The sequence below is a fragment of the Pleurodeles waltl genome, chromosome 8 (genome assembly GCF_031143425.1).
Source record: "Pleurodeles waltl isolate 20211129_DDA chromosome 8, aPleWal1.hap1.20221129, whole genome shotgun sequence".
In the NCBI taxonomy this organism is placed as follows: Eukaryota; Metazoa; Chordata; class Amphibia; order Caudata; family Salamandridae; genus Pleurodeles; species Pleurodeles waltl.
Window position 1 is genome coordinate 466109626 of NC_090447.1, and position 15333 is coordinate 466124958.

General features: G+C 42.0%; 1 protein-coding gene across 4 annotated transcripts in view; it reads left to right on the top strand.

Moving 5' to 3' along the window:
- Window positions 1–2001: 2001 nt before the first annotated feature.
- Window positions 2002–15333, top strand: part of IL1R1 (interleukin 1 receptor type 1) — a 257715-nt gene continuing 244383 nt past the window's right edge. For 2 of the 4 annotated variants that reach the window (XM_069204429.1, XM_069204431.1), the window contains exon 1: window positions 2005–2229. The gene's annotated coding sequence lies outside the window, so the exon portion shown is untranslated. Of the gene's footprint in view, window positions 2230–15333 lie in introns of all 4 variants that reach the window. The other 2 variants (XM_069204428.1, XM_069204430.1) reach the window with 2 other exon arrangements.

Consider the following 15333-nt stretch of genomic DNA (forward strand, 5'->3'; position numbering starts at 1 on the left):
CGCTCCAGCACCTACATTAATCACCAGAATTATCTTGCCACTTTTATTGTTGACTGAAAACTGTTGGATATACAATGAAGTCTGCAGTGCTGTTAAAACTGTTGCACTGCTACAAAACCGGCACTGGCCATTCCAGCCTCCCGGGAAAATGCCCAATGCCCGGTACGGCGAGTCCAGGCTTGCCCACAATTATTCACCATCCTCAGAATGTTTTGCACTTCTGATAAGCATGATGGGGCATATGCTGTTTTATAGTACCTTACTTTAACAGGTTCGGGAGTTACATCCTTCTCTTATAACTGATAGTCAAAGAAGCTGAAGCAGGTTTGCATGAACACACACTTTTCTCTGTGTAGCACCAGACCTTTCTCCTGCAATCTCTGCAGAACTTTCCTCTGATGCACATGATGTTCATCTACTGTCTACACATACCGGAATGTCATCACTCAGGTTAAGGACCGACTCTCTGTAAGCCTGACAACACTTCTCTGATCACATTTTGAAATACTTCAGCTGTGCTTGACATTTCAAAGTTCAGTCTTTTGTAGCAGTGGAGGCTCATGTGAGTATTGAATGTGGTGAACTATCATGAGTCAGGATGTAGCATTATCTGATGGTATCTGGACTGGAGGTCCACCTTGGAGAACTATCCTTCCCACCTCAGCTCGCTGATTGTGTCATCCACCATGGAAGTCAGATGTCTCTCTCTTTTGATGGTGAAGTTTGATAATGACATAGCTACACACCTGTCCTGGCTGTTTAGGCTTCCTGGTGTTGATAATGGGTGATATCTAGGGCGTAGGTCCATCTACCCACACAATAATGTCAGTTTTCTCCAATTTAAGCAGCTCGACCTCTACTTTTGACCTCAGGTGAAAGTATATTAAAGTCTTTCCTGGCTTCCCTTTTGTCACATAAGTTCACCATAAGTCGAAAGAGAATGTTTTTCGCTACACCTGAGCAATGGTGCAGGAACAATCTTCAGATTGGGGGTGCTGCCATTTGTGTTACGTCACTGAAGTCATAGGGACTGTGAAAAAAGTATCCAAGCATCACACAAACAAGTGTAGCAAATAAACCACACCCATGCAGCAGGAGCGTGGTAAGTGTGTGTTATGTAGATTGTGGTGCTTTTTGGAGCACAGTGTTGAAAACATATTACAAAAGCATTGGATGTTAGCACACTGTAATTTACAGCCATTGCATTTTACATTGAAATGGCCACTAAATTTGCTCAGACACGTAGCTTTACTGATAAAACTATATAATCCGTAAATAATATGTGTGGAAATTAGGTTTCTGTGAATAAATATCATTTGTGCATCATCATTTCTTGACTTGTTTTGATCCTATCAAAATTATTTGTTCCATCGCACTTCAGAATTACAAATGAAAATGCTTTGTTTGTGCTTTCTTTACTTCTGACATATTTTGAACTATTTGTACAGTTCAAGTTTTGTTTTGTGTTAGAAAAAATGTACATCCTACAGCCTTTCCTTTCTCACTCAGTGAGATTGTCACTTGGTTCACATTACAAAATCCTCTCACTTTGCAGCCATTTGTGCTTTCCTGACTGCTAATATATTTTGACACCCATTTGTACAATTCAAGTCTTGTTGTGTGGTTTAGAAAAAAGATTACCATCCTACAGACTTTCCCTTCACACTCAGTAAAACTGCCTCTAGTTCACATTAAAAAAATCCTCTCACTTTGCAGTCAGAGAAAGTAAACAACAATCTCCATGTTAAATGAATAAGCAACAATGTGTCAGAAGACAGAAAATAACATTTGACCTCTGTGAAAAGATAAAAACAAAATGTAAAAAGTATCGTTTTTTTTTTTGCCCCTCCACATTCTGAACTCCTGCATGGTTGAAGCAGCCCGCACCCCCACGCCCTTAATTCCAGCACGTATGTGACTAACTGAAAGCTCAAACGATTCTTGATTTTACACTTTACGTAACAGACTCACGTCATTGTGGGTTGGACTTGTTTTAGACTTGTTTCTGTGCTCACTGTGTTGGATCGCCTGTGGAAGCAAAGGCACGCAAGCTCAGAGACTGCAATTTTGCGGTGTGCTCCGCGGCAGGTCTGAGCCTGCTACGATGCCTCTCTCCTTGCAGGTGGTGTGAGAAGGGAGAAGTCTAGAAAGAGTCCACCAGGAGGGAAATGCCGTGTAAGTGAGCCAGCAGACAGAGTGTGACCCGCTGTCCACCCTCTTCAGGCACAGGTAAGAAGGCATGCAGGTAAACTCCCGTTACTCTCCGCTGCTTCAGAGGCTGGGAAGTTTAAGTATCTAGTTCTCTATCCTTGTGGTGTTTCTAACTGTTGCCGTTTCTTCGGACTATGATAAATGCAAGAAAAGGGGCATTTTGGGGTCGTTCTCAATTCGCTTTTTTAGAGGAACACTACAGGTGATAGAAAAACAGACAGTTCGAAAACACCACACGCTTGGTAAGCTCAGTCACTCCACCTATCAACTAGGAAGGGCTGCTTGAAGCTCCGGGTGGTTGCTCAATCTCCGTCTGTACATTGCAGCAGAGATGTTTTTTTCAGTTCCTGAGTGGTCAAAATCCCACACTAGTGCCAGACTGTTCGCCTGGAAATGGAGCGGCGGACCGACTCATAGGAAATGAATTCACTTGGTAAAACTGCAGCATGAAACCACTTCTGGCCATAAATCCAATCGCTGCAGTTCCATGCTGAGGTTTATATCCTCTCGTTGAAGCGTAGTTTTAGTACCTTTGTTAGGATGAAAAAACTCAACATAGCAAATGCGATTCAGAGTGCAATTTCTAATAAAGAAAACATTCACATTTCTTATTGAAACGGCATATTGAGATCAAATTTATGTTTTAAAAGTGTTGTAAAAACTGCCCTTTCCTTCTCGAACATCACTCCCTGGAACCTTTAAAAGGATACGGTGTTAATTTAACTGTGTCCTGTGTAGATTGTTTTAAACTATGCAGTTATTTACTCCGCTAATGTTTGTATTTCTTACTATAACCTAAGTCGTAGATGTCACTTACAAATATCTGAGACGTTAGTATATAAATTATGACTCGATATTTTAGTATTATTATAAACAAGCATTGACAAAGCCAAAATGTCTCACTTGTACAAGAGGTATAGCCTTTGGCAATGTCTTTTGCCATGTTGTACACCAGTGTGGCTGCTGTTCAGCATGGCTAAATGTAAGTGGCGTGCAGTGTTAGAATGAGTGTGGTAAAGTGAATTTGTTGTAGAGTTAAGTGGCAGGGCGTCTTAGAATGAAGTGACTGAGTGGATTGGGGTATAGTGGGTTGGATTGGGGTGGATTGGACTGGGGTAGGTTAGATTGGCTTTGGGTGGGTGGTTTGGGTTGGAGTGATGGGGTGGATTACATTGGACTGGAGTGGGTTGGTTTGGATTCAGTGGAGTGGGATTAAGTGTATTGCACTGAATTATGGTGGGTTGGATTGGGGCGACTTGGATTGAAGAGGGGTGGATTTGAGTTGGGTGGACTGAACTGGGGTGAATTGGATTGGAGTAGTGTGGTGGAATGGAGTGGATTGGAATGGGTGGGTGAATTGAATTGGGGTGGTGGGGTGGGGTGGATTGGATTGGGGTGGAGTGGGATGCATTGGGGTGGAATTGGATGGGGTGGATTAGATTGGGGTGGGTGGCTTGGATTGGAGTGGTAGGACTGGGGTGGGGTAGGTTGGAGTGGGTTGGATTAGATTCATTGGATTGGATTCGCTGGGCTGGGTTGGAGTGAGCTGGATTGGATTTTAGTGGAGTGGATTGGGCTGGATTGGTGTGAGATAGACAGGATTGGTGAGTTAATTGGATTGGGGTTGGTTGGAATGGGTTGGATTGTGTTGGATTGGAGTGGAGTGGGTTGGGGTAGATTGGATTGGGGTGAGGTGTATTGGGATGAGGTGTATTGGTTTGGAGTGGGGTAGATTGGACTGGGTTTGGATTGGGGTGGAGTGGTTTGGGGTGGATTGAGTGGGGCAGATTGAGGTGGCTTGGAGTAGGATGGATTAAAGTGGATTGTATTGAGTGGGATGGATTGGGGTCGCTTAGGTGGATTGGAGTGAGATAGATTGTGTGGTTGGACTGGATTGGGCTGGACTAGATTGTCTTCACCACAGACTGTTCCCTGTCCTGGGTCTGCCCCTTGGTGGAACTAAGGAAGTGAAAAAAATGAATTGTTGGTGCGCCGTTTGGCTGGTAGACTTGACTCCTTGTGCCAGCTGCAAATCCGTGTCTATGGCTGTCCCTGCTGCTATTCCCTGACCTGTATACCCTTCCAGGTGGCCTGTGTGGGCCTCCGTCGACTGGCTCATATTGGCCCACACGTTAGGTACTAGTTCAGGCATTAATATACCGGCAGGACAACCTGGTGCTACATACTTATACCATCAACTCTGAACATAGCTTACACCTGGTAACCTGCCAGCGTTCCCCAAGAAAGATGTTGGTGCTCCCATATTGTGGCCTTCGGGCCTCTCTTCCCTTGCCTTGCGGGTGGTGGGGACCGTGCTGCTGAACCTTACTGCCTTTTAACATGTTACTAGGGTTCGGCCCGGTTGCTGCCGGAGGGATATATTCAACATTCTGGGTCTCCAGTGGTTTCCCTCCATGTGCCTGCCTAACGCTACTACAAACACTGTGACTCTGGCCGAGTTTCAGCACCATAATATTATACACAAACAATCCGTCATCATGTCCTGGCCCCGTGAGCAGACTATTCCTCTGTAGCCTAAACATTTTAAACTCATGTAATGCTGGGGCGTCACCTACTAGATTGCTCTGTCGCACATTTAAATCACACTGTTAGCCGAGAATAGTGTCCTGTAAACCACTGCCTGGCCAGGCACCACTAAGATGCTACTGGGACTATCTGTGCTATATCGACACTTGATGGTCCAACCTCTCACTGCCGGGGGTGTGCTGAGACCCTTAACATGTACTGTGTGAGTGCTGGAGCTCCAAATGGGGAAGGCCAACAAGACACAACAGTGCTTTATCGACACTTGATGGTCCAACCTCTCACTGCCGGGGGTGTGCTGAGACCCTTAACATGTACTGTGTGAGTGCTGGAGCTCCAAATGGGGAAGGCCAACAAGACACAACAGTGCTTGATGTTTGAAACCCACCAAGCAACCAAAACTACCCATATGGGACCCACTGAACTTGAGATGGCTACACCAAGTCCATCTCCTTCAGTTCTGGCAGCCAAGCTACTGGCAGTGCAGCAGAGTTTACAATTAAGATCTAGAGGCACAATCCTGCTATAATAACTTAAGTATTTCAGCAATCCCAGAATCAACTAACACTGGTAAGATGGAAACGTATGTTGAGAATTTACTTAAAGACGTTTTTGGTGCTGACCAATTCTCTGATATGTTGATCATGGAGCTGTCTGACAGATCCCTGGTGTGGAGGCCCATCCTGGGAGGCCTTCTTTGTCCAATAATTGGCAGGCTATTGAATTATAGGGTCCAAGATGCTCTGCTCCGCTTGTCACACAAAAAAAAGAGACAATGCTCATCAAGGTAATAAAGTGGCTTTTTACCCTGATTTCACAGTGGTGGTGCAGGCAGCTAAGAAAGAATTCCTCACCATCAAAAAGAAACTTCAACAAGTAGAGTTTTCGTATGCCATCCTTTACCGTGCTAGACTGCAAATTGAACATTAAGGGACCACAAATGTGTTTTTTTTTTTTTTTTTTTTTTTTTAACACTACAAGCTGCAAAATACTTCCTCAGAAAGGTCCTGAGACGTGCTTCAGAAAAAACGAATAATGACCCCTGACAACAAGATTTTCTAAATGACCGTGCATGAGAACTACGCTATGCTCCTTGTTCTCACTAACTTTACAGATTTGGTGCTTGCTGACCCATAGCTTGTGCTCTGAGCAAACATGTGAACCACCTCTCACAGCTACCTAGTCACTTCCCTGTTATGGCTGGTAAAACCGCTGCTTCATAACTTGGGATTCCAGGTCCCTCCCCCGCCTGCAAAATCCTAGTCCAGCTGCTGATGCTGAAGGATGTTAAGGTCATCGTACTATCTCTTCCTAATGGCAAAGTGCCCTAACAGGATGGTCTGACGGGCAAATTACACAAATCCTATGTGAATCTGCTAGCACCACACCTCCTTGCAATGTTTGAAGAGGCCTATCAGAAACAAATGCTGCCCCCTCGCTCCTTGAGGCTTTAATTATCACGTTGTTGAAGTCCGGGAAATAACCTGTATCCTGTGAGTCATATTGACTTCTATAAATGATCAACACAGACACCAAAATACTAGCCAATATACTATACCCATTAATGCCAAAGTTGGTCCTCCCAGACCTGTCTGGCTTTATACAAAATCGGTCCACCACAAACAACTTGCAAACTTTCTTCGCACTACTACACTTCTTAGATCTCTCTATGGCAGCAGCAGCAGCACTTCTACTGGATGGTGCCAAAGCCTTCATCTCTATAAAGTGGGCGTTCATGCTTAACATACTGAATCACATGGATATGCCAGAAAATGTTCAGCTGGATCAAATTACTGTACACTGCCCCAGTGGCCAGAGTGTTTGTGTCAATGATTGCGCCTCTGACCTCCTGCCTGTGTGCTGCAGCACGCAACAGGGGTGCCTCTTGTCACCACTCATATATGCCCTGGCCATGGAACCCCTTGCATGCATAATTCGGCAACGGTATGCAGGAGCTGCACTGCAGTTCTGTTTACACCCCATCAATGTTTCTCTATATGCAAATGACACAGTGTTATTTATAAGGGATCATTCCTGCAATTAGCTTCATATTGTACAAATGTACTTGGTTTGAATGTTATTCCAGTCTCAGTATAAATTGGTCAATATCCATTATATTTCTCTTGACACCATGCGTGGTACCCCACACAATAGAATTTCCTTTGGAATGTACAGCAGACCTGGTCAAGTATCTGGGTGTCTGGATTTACAGAAACCATGAAATTGCCGTCCGTGAAAATTATGGTAGCGCAGTATCAAAACTGAGAGACCAAGTAGCCCGCTGGTCCAAGATGCTGCTCTCTATAGCAGACAGAATAACACTTATGAAAACGTCAGTGCTCCCCAAAGCACTTTACCTATTCACCAATATCCCCATAATACTCATACAGCACTTCTTTAAACTCTTGGATCCCATATGATCACCCTAGCCTGGCCTGGGAAACAAACCAGAATCATTTGGGACACATTAACGCTCCCCTATGAGCAAGGAGGGTTTAAAGCACCATATCTCCGCCTTTATAATCTTTGGGTCCAAGCGCAGTTTGCATACTATTGGTATACCCCATGTCACTATGGAAGCTGCTGATGCACACACTCTCCCCTTAAACACTGTTCTACCCTATGTCCGTCCAATGGCGAAAGAAGAAATAAGCACTGTCAACTGCACCACTACTGCCTGGCAGCAGCTTGGTGCTTGAGCTAAGAAACTTCCATTATATGCCCCTGCACTCTCACTATGAAATCACTCTAATATTTTGATCATCCAGGAGGCAGGTGTTATGGCTGTGTTGGGGAGAGCTGGATTAAAACTATAGTGACCTTTACCGAACAGGCTAATGTGTTGCCCTGACTGGCCTTGCCTGTACTACACTTCAACCACTATTACGGACATTCACATATTACCAACTTCCGGGGGCTCTGAAGGCCCTATACCCTTCCTTCCGGGTACAGCCCCAGATGCTGGGAGCTCTCCAAACCCTAATAAAAAGCTCCACATGCCACCTCTTGTGACAAGTCTTTATGACACAGCCCAAAAAGAAAAAGCCCAGACCACGCAGTAGCTATATACAGATGGAATGCTGTCCTTGATCCACCTCTGACGTTAGGCGACTGGAGATTCTGTTGTGCAGTTACAATGATGCTCACAACCAATTGTAACTGATACACTTCAAATACTTACAACAAACGTACTCTACCCCAGTCATGCTGATGAAATATGGGTTGCAAGACACTGCAAACTGTGCACGCTGTGGCACGACTCAGGCTGACTTCCTTCATTTAGCATGGATGTGTGATTCTATCCAGCAATACTGAACGAGAATAGTATCAGAACAGTATCAGATCTCTCTACAGTGACTATGGAGCACATACTCTGCACCCCCCCAGTTCTGTTTGCTGGGCCTAATCAAAAAGCTGCAACCTGCGAACCGCCAAATTTTAGCTGTGGCACTTCTACTAGAAGAGGGTCGTGGCTATGTTTTGGGGGAAGAAAGCAACCCTAAAACCAGCACAATGGCTACAAGACACGACCTCCTTTAAAGAACATTTGAAAATATATGTGAGCAACTACTTCCAACTTCAAGACCTAGGGACATAAGGGGGCCCCCACACTACATATCTTTTAACAAATCCAACTGGTGTGTGAGATACTGTATACAAAGGGAACCGTTGATAGAGGGGAATGGGGATTAGACCATTTATCTGTGCTAGTGTTGATACTTCAGAAACTGTTCCTATATTGGCTATCTGTGGAATTGATGATGCACTGTCTCTATTTGGTTATACACTGCAAAAACCTAATTAGAAAATGGGCTAACTACTTGCTCCCTTAGTATTTGTGACTCTCTAAAGGGTATCTTGGCGAAGCAACAAAGACTTACACAAGGAATTGGCACAGATTTAGAACTCGGATGTAGAATGATAGATACAGCTATACATATGAAGGGCCAGTGAGGGCTTTACTTTGTTAGAAAAAAAACATTTTTTTCACCTCTGAAGAATTCTGTGGTTACATTTTGATAGTCAAAGAACACCATAGTGTTCAAGCATCTTTTGAGCCTGAGTTACGACTTCAAGCAATGTTATAGGACTGACGTAAAAAAAAAAAAACCACTATAACCATTTTACATTTCAATCAATAGCCAGTCTGATCCAGTGGCTGGAGACTCAAGCATTTGAGGTTTCTCAAGTTTAACATTCTGTCTTTCTTAAAAGAAAATTGAGGTAGAAGACAGTACTTCCAACAAATGTGTCATCAGCTGCCTGACCTGTCTTGTACTTCCAACAGGACAGGGGAATCGGAGCTTATACTCAGTGGGATGCGTAGCATGATGTGCTGTTCTTTACTAACCCACAATCCAAAGACTGATTGGGGAATGATGAAGGAGATGTGTTAATTGTATGTTGTCTTCTTCCAGCTAGATCTGCTTAGCCTTGTCACGATTTTACAGGGCTGGTACCTGTCTGGACCTTGTGGCCCTAACAGCAAGTTTGTGCCTAATCTGAAGCAGTACCCCCTTGAAAAGGAGACTCTGCGGTCCACCAGAGCCTAGTGTGTATGTACAAACGTTTTGTTGCCCATCTACACTCGGAGAAGAGTGTCAACAAATGGTCAGGTGGATGTAGATTGGGAGGCCACAGTGACACTTCTAAATTGATTTTATTCTGTTGCCAGAGACAAGGCTTGCCTTGCACGCACACAGTAAGCAGATAGCTCTCATAGGATGCTCCTCATGAGTAGATTTTTGCTATCTGGATATATATTCTAGCTCGGAACCTAAACAAGTGGCAACATTTCTAGTTGTTCTCCAAGGAGCAGACCTATAGGCTGCTCCCTGAAATGGAAACCGAGTATGCCTTAGGTCTAAGAAACAGAGCAACTATCTTTTACTGACTGTCAATGTGCCTTTTCAGGGGACTCAATGCACACAATTCATGGATTCGACTCGTTTCACATGTATCATATTAATAAAACGTGCAGTCTGGTTGAAGTGAGGGTCTACATTTATAGGGGACTAAACCGATTTAGCATGAAACTGTCAGTAGTCTCCTCTCCAAGGAGTTCAGATGTAAAGGGCAAAAGGTGGATCTGGTACCTGAGAAGTAAAAGGATCATGATAATATAGAAGGCTGTCTTGCAGGAACTTTGGTCCTACTATCGTCTTGTCACTCCCAGTGGAGGGTCGTATGGAGCTAACCTAGCCTTGGTGCACAGCACTGTTTATCATTGGCCCCTTACTTCGTAATGTTGCTGTCTATTTAAGTGTCTCATGGTAACAACCTTTCTATAGAAGGCATTTTTGAAGTGTCTCCGGCAAACTTTCACTTCGGTACTTAAATTTGAGCTGAGATAGGCATATTAGTCAGTACTGCAGTGTCGGAGGCTGAAAGATAGAATTACCATTTCGCCCCACTCTGGGATGTGACAGTTGCCGGTGTTGTCACAGAATCAATACCCATGCCAGAGCTTTCAGCATTGTTACTCGGTTTCTGTGATCAGTAGTCTGCCAATACAGTCTCTTCATTTAGTTATCAAGACTGACAACCATTTCATGTCAGTCTCATCTGGGTATCACACGTTACTACGCTTGCCACTATAGTTTTTTCCTATTCCTTTGTTGATATGACGGATTGGCAGTTTCTGCTCAGTGGATATTCCAGGGTTGTTGTGATGTCACACGATTGCACACTTGCTGCTGCTGTCAATAGCTGGGTGGAAGCCAGAAGTCTCAGTCATGACTCATTTGATCCATTCTTTATTCTGCCTGCATGTTTCGTACACTCTCTGGTATGATGGTTGGGTAAGTTATTTGTCCTTTCACGACCTTCACTAACTATTAGATTTAGTTCCAGTTTTTTGTCCCTAGACTTCATGCTATCCCAAAATGTTACCTCCTTATACCTACATCTCTGCGTGAGAAAGTGACCTTGGTTTAAAATTTACGATTATAAGCTCCCCTGTTTTCTTTTGAATGACCGGCTCCATACTTCGCATTCTCTGCAATCCTCCTCCCTCTGACTGGAAACTGGAGCAAATGCATGTAATGGAATCTTTGAGAGCCCTAGAATAATCCCAATAACCAATAATAACCGCCTAACCAGGATTAACCACTACCCTGGATTCCAGAGTGCTATCTGGCATAAAACGCGTCATTGCCTTGTCATGGGTAGTAAACACTGTATAAATGCAATCCCAATACAATAAAATGTACTTGTATTGTGAAGTGATCGCTCTTAGAAGCTGTGTTTCTTTCACATGCTGTGTTAATGGCTTTTATAATGGAGTTTGCATCATTGAGCAGTGCTTAATTTGTGCTACTGCTTGCAACTAGTGGGCACCAGACTCATTTCAGGGAACCAGGACTTATTTTTCATTATCAAACTCCGAGCAAGAGAGAGAAGGTAAAGAAAAAGACAGGAAGTGAAGGTTAAGAAAACAGTGACGAAGCGAGAAAGCACAGATGAAAAATAATCTTTATGCAGTAGTGAGACGGGAAGTGCAGAGTGGTGGAAGAAAGAGGCATGGGGTAGAATTGAGAGGAAGAAGCCTCTGCAACCATGGAATTCCAGAGTGCAGGCAACCGTTTTTAAGAACAAAATCCATTACTAGTATTATTAAAATTTCCTTTTAGAATTGTAAATATATATATATATATATATATATATATATATATATATATATATATTTTCTTTTTTTATTCAAGCACTGTAAATGAGCATCCTGCATTTGCAGCCTTTCACATTCCACTACTTTTCTTCTGATTCTCAATTTTGTAAGGTTGAATAAGGAAGCAAAATTTGAGGCACCTGTGTTTCATAGATCTGCTATCTTGGAAGCAGGCACTAGCTCGTCAGTCATCTGTGCTGTACAGGCCCAGTCAGAGGTCCTTTGATATTACATGTCTGTGCTTGTCTAGATTGTCAGAAAATGTGCAATATTTGTAACCTTTGCAACAGTATCCTGGGTTTTCATATTTAGATTGGGTTGTATTTCGGAACAGCTCTTTTTTTTCAAGCTTTTTATTGTTTGTGAAAATGTAATAATTTGTTAAAGTTTTCTGACTGAAAATACAGTGACCTTGTTACCCAAAAATCGTGGTTGAGAGAAAAGAGTAGACAGATCACAATTTTCCTCATAGACGCTTTCTCTCCAGAAAATTGTTATTCTTCTCTATGATCATGAAGGAAAATACAGATTTATTTATTCATCTTAACATCTGTAGCAAACTGACTCTGAACATTTAGAAATATTTCAAGGACATAGCTTTAAATGCAAGGCTTTATCTGCTAAACCACGGATCACCTGCACTATATCTGCGTTAGAAAGACAGTTGTTGGTGGCTTTCCATCCTCTAGGTTTACCTAAAGCTTTTAGCCCTTCTGTCCCTTGTCACAATGTAGGTAGGCTATCTAGGTCACTAATTTGCTGTAGTCTTCTAAAACCCACTTTCTCGCTTGAATGAACACCTACCTCTCACTTTTAAACTACCCCCCTGCCATGCTAATTACCCATCCATCTACTCACCCATTCACTTATCCACCCATGCAGTCACTCGCCCAACCATATATTCACAAACTCCGAAAACAAACTAATTTCCGTGATGGAAAAAAGAGAGACAAATGTGGGTTATAAGGCTAGTTTTTTTTTTTATACACAGTGCTGGTATTGTCTTTCTATCATCTCATGGCACCTTCCATATTTAAAAGAAGGTTATTTTTTATTGTATCTCAATGTGGTTTGAATGAACTGTGACGTCACTCTGGCCTGTTTCTCGGCTCTTTCAGGTAGTGGTGTTCTTTTTGGTTTCCCATTCTGCTCTGGATGGGCCTATCCTAGGTATTCTTTGAAATTCAAAATACAGTTTTAGTCGTATTAAAGGATTTGTACTTGGACTACTTCATGTAAAAACCCAGAAATTATATATTTCTAGAAATGTTGGCCACAAATGTTGATGCTGCTGAATAAGACACAACTCGCCTTTCTTGTTTGTACATTGACGATGTGATTGCAAGAGCCCACCCTAGTAGCCTGACCTAGTGAATGGTAGAGACCGAATACCTGGAAAAACTGGAGGTATACATCTGTCATTGCAGCAAATTTACCCTATTTAGAAAGAGACGGATATGTGTCCAGGTGGTTGGAAATTACTTCATGTAGTCTCCTCATCTTTATGTGAAGACAACTCTGCCAATATTTATATTGATATAACCATTCAATAGAGAGTGCCTGATATAGCGCTTGTTGTAGACTAGAAAATTGTGGATCTAAATATAGTGATATAAAAATATTGTAGCGAAAATATAGACTACCAAAATATCAAGTTAAATATATTCAGGTTATTTTACTATTCTTAACTCCACATCTACATACCTTGAAGATGTGTATGTAAATTATATTTAAGGTATGTAGACGTGATGTGTAGCTGAAGTGTGTGAAATTTGCATAATTCGATTTTGCATTATTATGCTGAATTCTGGTAAAATGACTCAAAATACGGTTCTACGATATAGCGCTATATTTTGGTGCATATTGCACCCTCAGTTCAGTTTGAGGATGCATTTCGCTCCAAAAAGTATAAAAAGACACAATGGTTGTGAGCAGCAGCTGCTTGTTTTCTGTTTTATTGTTACCATGCTATGATTTTGCCGTGAATGAAAGAGTAATTAAGCGACGTGGGATAATTGTCTGATTTCAGGAATTTGACGGAACAAGTGTAATGTGAAATTCCACAAATTACACTGGGGTAGTATACATTTTCCCTGGGCCTAGTGTTAAATATAGTAAACCTACACTTACCTGTGAATACTCAGTGTGACGACGTTTTGCTGGTCGATATTTTTGCCCCAATAGTTTTGAGCAGGTTGTGTTTTTTCAAAATATTCTGAAACTTCACCCCATCACTATGTCTGTTGGAGTCAAATTTAAAAGGCTGCCAGGCAAAGGCTGTGGGACATTTACTGGTAGATTTCCTGCTGCTAAGTTTCTCCACCAAAGTTACTACCATGGCCGATAGAGCCACTTTTGGAGCAAAAATCTCTGGCACCTTTCTGAGAAACTCCAAACTTGGAGATTTGTTCTCAACCATGTTGCAGGGGGAAGTAAAATCAGCCACATCTGCAGACAGGAAACCCGTGGCTGACACTAAATCAATTTTTAGTCTGCACGGATATGTCTTGAATGATTCTTTAAACTCAAGTTCTCAGGATTTTGAAAGCTCTTTTTCAGACATATGAATAGGGAGACCTGGTGTAAAATTGGAATTGTCAAGGTCGGGTTGAAAGTTTTGCTAGATCTGTCTTGCAAATAATTTTAAAGTTTTTGTTTTATTTTTCCCCTACAATGGCCAGAAAGGTTTTAGACAATTATTTTAGGTTCTTTTTTATCTGTGTGTTTTTGTTTTGTTTTGTTTTGTTTTTGCTGCTTACACTATTTACTCCTAGATCCTGGGCGCCATTAAATATGATTTTAGTGGTCTCACCATGGGCATTTAATAAAGCGTAGTTCTGCAGTACTGTTGAGTGGTGAGTAGAAAAAAATCTCTCAGCTACTGCCGCCAGATTTACGTTCTGAAATGTTGGGCAACGGGTTCTAACGTGACACGTTCTAAATGCAATAATAACCTGCCTTTGATTGCCCATGAACATTATGTTGTAATGATGGATAGAAAATATGTTGACATTACATTTGCAATATCCGGAAAACATGTTGTACATCACAAAACGTTGAATGTACAACATATTTAAACAATGTTTAAAATATTAAACCAAAGATGTTTATTTGCTCTTCATTGGACACTGCCTTACTTTATTATTGTTTTTTCAAAATGTTTTCTGCATATCTGGGCCAGCTCACCAGTGTTAACGAATTTCAACGAACCACTGAGCTTACAAAAGAGACAACATATTTGCTCTCCATTAGAAGATCCCATAACAAACTGCGTGCCTTGCATAGTTTTCCTGTAAATATTTATTAGCTAATGGTTTGTAATTGAAAGCTGCTGGCAATTTTCGTCTTTTTCTAAATGACAAAGATTGACGGTAGAATTTACAAAGTATACATATTAATTCCATTTTACATCTACAATGTGTATCCACCTAAAAATCTCAACCCTAGTGGTGCATCCCATAAAACCTTCAAAAGTGTATGGAAGTCTTTGCATCTGATCTCATTTGGTCTTGACTCTGATCACTTCTTCACACCCTGGTGGTTTTTTGCATGTGTGATGCTTATACTCGCCTAAAGTAGTGTTACTGGTAGTTATTTTATACATCTTTCTGTTTCAAACCTCTGTTTTATTTGTCACATGTTATTGGGGATAATCTGTCCTATAATCGAATGCGTCAAAAAGGTTAACTTTTATTTGATGCCCATACCCTGTAGCTTCACAGTGAGCGTTTTGCTGAGCTACTCCCAGTAAGACTACCTGGGCCAGATCTTGAAGGAATCTTACTTCACGGTCACTAGATATGACATTGTATGCACTTATGAGTGTATTAAGGATCTTCTATTTTGAATGTGCTATAGCTTCGCACTGGGAAGTTGGCTGAAATTGTGCAGCTGGACCTCTCTGTCTCTCG